Consider the following 6213-nt stretch of genomic DNA (forward strand, 5'->3'; position numbering starts at 1 on the left):
CCCAGAAGCAAAATCCCATGCAGAGAATATAACCTCCTGTTCCTCACAAATCTATAAGAGAAAGAGATTTGTGAATAGGGTGTTCAGCTGTGCGAATAGACCACTGTTCATTAGGCGTCTTGTTGAAAATTCTACTTTAAAACTTGTTTTTTCCAACTGAAACCCTGAATTTTTTTCTTGAGTACCTATCGATGCAAAAAGGAGAGTCCCAAAAACAGAAAGAAAATGTAGAGAAGGAGAGGGAGGAAGAGAGAGAGAGAGGAACAACATACTATGGAGTACAAACAAAACTGCAGCTAATGACATTCACGCTTGGCCAACTTCAGTTTGGCCATAACCTATAAAAATGCCACATTTAGAAGTTTAATGAAACTTCATTCCTTGTCAAATTAGCAAAGCTTTCACTATCTGACTCTAACGTTTCCAATGCTTACATCTCAAAGGCTCAAAGTTGAGTGAGACAGGAATTATAGAATGAAGGGGCAGCTGTACAATGCTCTTCTGGATTGCCAACCTTCTGGATTCCAAGACCTTCGTTGGAAGCTGTGGCAGATTGCTAACTGTGCCCCCAAATCCCTTTTCTCAGTTTTAGCTGAGCACATGGCTCAGCTGTCCAGGTAACGACTTCATTTTCCATCCTTTCTTGCAGCTAGGTGAAACCAGTGACTATGTCCCAACCAATGGGATGGGATCTGAAACGATGTGTGCCACTTTTGGATTTTGCCGTTGAAATGATTGGTGTGCACTCTCTCAGGTTATTTCCTCCTTCCCATTGTCTGTAAAGCAAAGAGAATGGAGTAGTCACCTTGAATCCAGAAATGGAAGCCATGTGTTAAGAATGTCAGAGCCTGCCCATCAACTCTGAATCATTCCTTTCTGAGAGGTAAAGTGAGAGAGAAGTAAATTTCCATCTGATTTAAACCACGGTATTGCGGGGTCCCTTTGTCATAGCAGCTTACCTCTATGCCGACCAACAATCCCATGGGTTGGGGTCAGAGTCTTGCTTAAAGACCCATACACGCTTTCCCAGTGACTCCCTCTTTGTCTTTGTCATTGAGAGTGGGCAAAGCCATACTTTCAGACTCAACTTTCAGAGAAATTACTGCATGAAGTATTCATTTCTAGATGTGTGTGCTAAGGAAATGCCAAAATCAGAAAAAAATCAACATGGTATTCCTTATGAAACCAAGAATCGTACCCCATCAACTTGAACAACAATAGTAGGATGATTAATTAAAATGTGAGCTATCTATGTACATTTTGTCTAATTCCAGAAAGGATTTAAAGTGTAACTATTGGGAAAAAAACATATTTCTATCGAATGTGTGTGCACCTGCTCACGCATGCGCCCAGGTGAGCCTTGTATTTAAAAGCATTTTGGCCTGCCCTATTTTGATCCCAGTGCTAGGCACCATTATTTGGTGACATACATTTGAAAGCATGCCTGTCTTTTAATTCATTGTAAATGTCAGTGGATGGTAGACACAAATAAGAAGACTCTCCACAGCTCTTATACTGATAAAAATTTAGAATCATAATTCCTACAGTTAATTTTTTCCACTAAGTCCTAATAGATTAGAACTTTTTGATTTGGTAGTTAACTAAGTATTTAACAATGATCTTCAGTTTTAGACCTTAACTACATGATGTTTAGAATAATTCACCCTTTAGCCTCTTACTTCTTAAAGTGGCATTTTCTCCTAACTTTTTATTTTGGAAAATTTCCAAACTACCAAGACGCTGAAAGAACAGTATCATGAACGCCAGCATACTCTTCACCTAGGCTTTATCTCATTCTCTCTCCCTCACCCCCTGATAAACCATTTGAGCGTAATTTTCAGGCATAATTTTTAATAAAATGAAAAATGATCATAACGTTAATGAGAGAAAAATAGTTATCTCTGAAGATACTCATTTTGATCATTTCTGGATGGTAAGACTCTATGATTTTTTTCCCTATGTTTTCCAAAGTTTCCAGGGGCAAAAAAAAGCTTGAAAACTTTATACTTCACTGAACCGATAATTCTATTAAGAAGTTTGATTAAAATTTACTACTATATATGATGCAATTATTTCCATTTTGTGAATGTGGATAATTCCAAGTGTAGTGCCAGGGGCATGAGGGATATTCAGTTAAATCATGACGATGGTAGTATTTTTATGCCAACCAAAATGTGACAATCTCTATCTCTTGCATCCAGCTGAACAGATACTCAATTTTAATTATCTTTCAAACATGCCCTGATCAGTGCTTCGATGGCCTGTGGCTTATAGTGACCTCTCCTGAAAGGACTCTCCCACCAGTCTTACTTGGTTTTGTTTAAGACCAATACTACCTTCAAAGGATATATGAATGGTCATGCTCAAAATGAAGCTATGGCAGTAAGTTTTTGCCACAATTGTTGAAAAGTCTTTCCCCATAAAAATCTGTCCGTTCGGTGTTTTGGTTCACAGAGTTTCTCTAATAAAGTGGTTCTTCAATGCTGGCTGGGTGTCAGAATCACTATTTCAAAGATTTAGGGGCCCGATCTTCATCCCAGATGGGTATGTGCGTATGTGTTTCTATGTGTAGGCATGTGTGTGCGTGTGTATGCATATGTGTGCTTGTGTGTGTGTAGGGAGAGACTATCCATTCTTCTCCAGCTCCGCATGATGTTGATGGACACGCTGGTTTGAGGACCGCTGCCCCAGACATGTGTCCCCATTCCAAAGAAATAGGAAATAGGGCCTTTAGAGAACCCACCCTGGTCTTCCCAGGCCAACACTGACTATCAGATGTATTCAATAAAGGCTCGCTGACTCAGTGAACAGACGAACACCAGTTCTCAGGACTTCTGAACCTTTCCTAATCACTAACGTTGACTATGCAGACTACAAATGTGTTGCTCAAGTTACCTGAACTCTAAACCAGTGGTTTTCAATTTCAGTATGCCCAAGAATCACCTACAGAGTTTATTTTAAAAGTGTGTATCCCTGGGCCCATCTCCAGAGTCTTACTGAACAGCTTTAGACTGGGCACCGGGCATGTGCATTGTGATCAGCACTCTGGGCGATTCTCTTGCAAGAATATCTTTTGAGAAACACGGTATCCAAGTTATGGGTACAAGATATTGTGGCAGAGTTAGTTTGAAAGGAGCTTCACTATCAATTGAAATGGATCATTGACATTAATACATGTGGCCACATTATTAATTAAAATTTTGTTAAAAACTTTACCAAGAGTAAAGAGTCTGGGAAGCCGGCTCAACTGATGTTATGGCTGGTACTTTGGAGATTCCAGTGTACACTTATGCTTCCATTTCTTACCATCTAGATCCTGTCACCGGGGCTCTCTTCAAGTCAGGTGATGTAAAAAATAATGAATTTAAATCAGGTAGCTCTAGCCAGACATTTTAGTGAAAAGGAATAATCGCAAAATAATTTCTCTTTTTATAAGGTATATTTATTCCCACACCTATCTCCTAAAGCAGGACAAAGATAGCAAAATATTGATGTAACAGTGGTATGAGAGTGTTCTGGGTCAAACATGACTAAGAAGTCAAAACAAGAAGGAAACAGGAATTTACAAAAAGAGTCTAAAATAAAAGAAATTAATAGTATGAATTGGTGTCTCAAGTAATAAAGAGATTACATGTTTAGATTTAACATTGCTGCTTCATTCTGCTTTTCTTTTTCATTTCTGCTTGAACATTTTTATGAACATCTCAAACAGAATGATAGTCTGTTTGTTTCTTGCTGGCTCCTGGCAGGAAAAACATAGCTTTTTTTGTATAACAGGCAAATAAGGTACTGAATCTGATTTCGGGTCTTGTCTGACATTAGTATCACAAACCACACACACAAGGGCCAGTGGTGTCAGCACTCCTCAGACGGCCTCTCATTATTCACAAGGCTTATCCTGCAGGAGTGATGAGAAGCTTGACAGCCATCTGAATACTGTGACTGGATGAGGACTCCAGGAGGATCCCAGCCATGGCCAAATGCGCACATTATGTGACTCATGTTTGCACGAGATCTCTTTTAAAGTGTTAGAGAACTTCTCAACAGGGATCAGGGTAGTGACATTTCCAGGAGACATTCACAGTTCTCAGCTTTTCTGACTCTACCTTGTATCTTATATGCTAGACAACTCATGCCTCCAAGCTGAGGTGACGTCATGGAAAAGAATACTCCCCAACCAAAGCTGCTGAGATTGGCGCCATGATTCATAACCCAGAAGGAGAAAGCCACAGTTTCTTTTCATTTTCTCATCTGTTTGCTGGCCAGCCTGCCCATTGCCCCACCCCCAGCCCCACCAGCCCCACTCCTGGGCCTGCTCGTCACCCTGTGGTAGGCAGTCTAAAGGAGGCTGGCCTCTGCCACTTCCTCCTTCCTCTACTTTCCTCTCCTAACACTAAGCCCCATCCTCCCACGCACACCACAAAACCAAAAGAATGGAATGAAAGGAGGTAATACTCAAGGCGGATGTGTGACGGACGAACTCCGGTTGTGGAGTCAGACAGCCCTGGATTCCAGTCCAACTGGTCACTTACCACTGCATGACCTTCAGCAGCTTATTTCAACTCTGTGAGCATCGGTTTCATCATCAACCCTGAGATTTAAACAAGACAATACATTCAAGACATTTAGGACGGCTCTAGCAAGTTCTCAATGCCACGCTCTCAGTAACATGGAGATAACAGTAATAATCATAGGACGAGTACTAACAAAGGATGCTGATAAACTGTTTTATTGTGTGGTCTCTCAGGATTTCCACAAAGAAAAGAACACAGAAAATTCTTATTACCTGGAGACATACCTCACACCAATACTTGGTAAGCAGGATTCTAGATATTTATAGACTTGACAGGCCTGCAGAACAAATTCCTGACTTGTTTGTAGCACCTTGTTCTTTTTCAAACTCTTCCGCTTCCATGCTGTTTCTCTGAAGAATGAAGCATCATTTGGTTTATAACCTTGTCTACGCAGCCACTCATTAAAGAAGGCAAAGAGCGGCCAACAATCCTCACTCTCTCGCAAGGCCCCCTAAGTCTCATCTGTCCTCTGGCTGTCTGAGGAGTCACCAATGACGTCAGCCAGATGGCCGCCACTGCCCACAGCTCCAGGCTGCTGAAATAGAAAGGGTCCTTGCTTTCTCTTCCTTGGCTGCAGATGGAAAATTTGGAGTCTCTGGGAGTAGGGAGTGTGCTGGGAGGACCCAGCTGAGACAGGGAGTCAGCAGAGAGAGGAGGCAGCCGCGCCAGCTATTCATGTTTCTGTGACTCTCCACGGACAGAGTGGGCATTGTTTAAAATCACATAGAAATTGTTCTACACGGCCCTCAATCTCATTAGCTGCCCAGCCACTTTTCCACATTAATCATTCAAACTGACGTGAGTAAATAATACCACATGTGGTTGTGATGACAGTTGTCTCCATAATGTATTTGTCTCGAGGTACTCGTGGTTTTTGCTAAAAAAAAAAAAGTGTCAGTGAATGACTTTAGAAAACTGTGCAGGCAGGATAGCTGGCTATCTTTATGAGGAGCAGTAGAAAAACTTGAAAACTTACGTTGGGAGAGGCTGAGGGCAGGCGACAGTGGTGAGTTGTGCTCTCAGCACAATGGTGCCTTAACCCTGATAAGACAGAAAAAATTAGTAACGCTCAGAGTCCCTACTCCCTACACATTTCACACACATGTCCAGCCCCACTCCCAACTGTGTCTGTCACTTGCATTTCTGCACAATACTCAAGCAATCTTTGTTGAAACTAGATATAATCCTTGGGACAAGCATATCCACCCTCCCTCCTTCCTTCTTTCCTAGGTACATGGTTTGTACCTAGTTTTGTGCTAGATGTGGAAAATCCCAAGAAGAAAGGTACAGTTCCGGCCCCTGAGGAAATAAAGGACGGTAGGGTCTGGTGGGAGGATACACAAACAAACCAGGACCATATAGTGAAACACGAACATTGGGTTCAAATCCCAGGTGAAAATTATGCATAAATAGTTGAAAAAGTTTAGCCCTCCTCATGGGGGTTATAGCACCTATTGAAATGAGGAGTCCAAAAAGGTACAGCCTGGGTGAGGAAGGTGGAGGAGGAATGTAGTCAGGATGGAAGAGTGCTGGCCATCAAACACCATGAGAAAGGTAAGATGCCAGTGGCCAGTGGGTCTGGGACTCATTGGAGCAGAAGACAGAGGCAGCTCTCCAGGGATGGGCAAATACCTGGATC

The 6213-nt window shown here is 41.9% G+C and overlaps 1 long non-coding RNA gene across 1 annotated transcript; it reads right to left on the reverse strand.

Annotated features, from left to right (window-relative positions):
• Window positions 1-434: 434 nt before the first annotated feature.
• LOC123288819 (uncharacterized) lies at window positions 435-5053 on the reverse strand. Its single transcript, XR_006532352.2, has 3 exons — window positions 4787-5053; window positions 4533-4591; window positions 435-776 (listed from the first exon to the last, which is right to left on the reverse strand). It is a non-coding gene; the product is annotated as an uncharacterized lncRNA (long non-coding RNA).
• Between the last annotated feature and the right edge of the window lie 1160 nt (window positions 5054-6213).

This window comes from Equus asinus, chromosome 11 (assembly GCF_041296235.1).
Source record: "Equus asinus isolate D_3611 breed Donkey chromosome 11, EquAss-T2T_v2, whole genome shotgun sequence".
In the NCBI taxonomy this organism is placed as follows: Eukaryota; Metazoa; Chordata; class Mammalia; order Perissodactyla; family Equidae; genus Equus; species Equus asinus.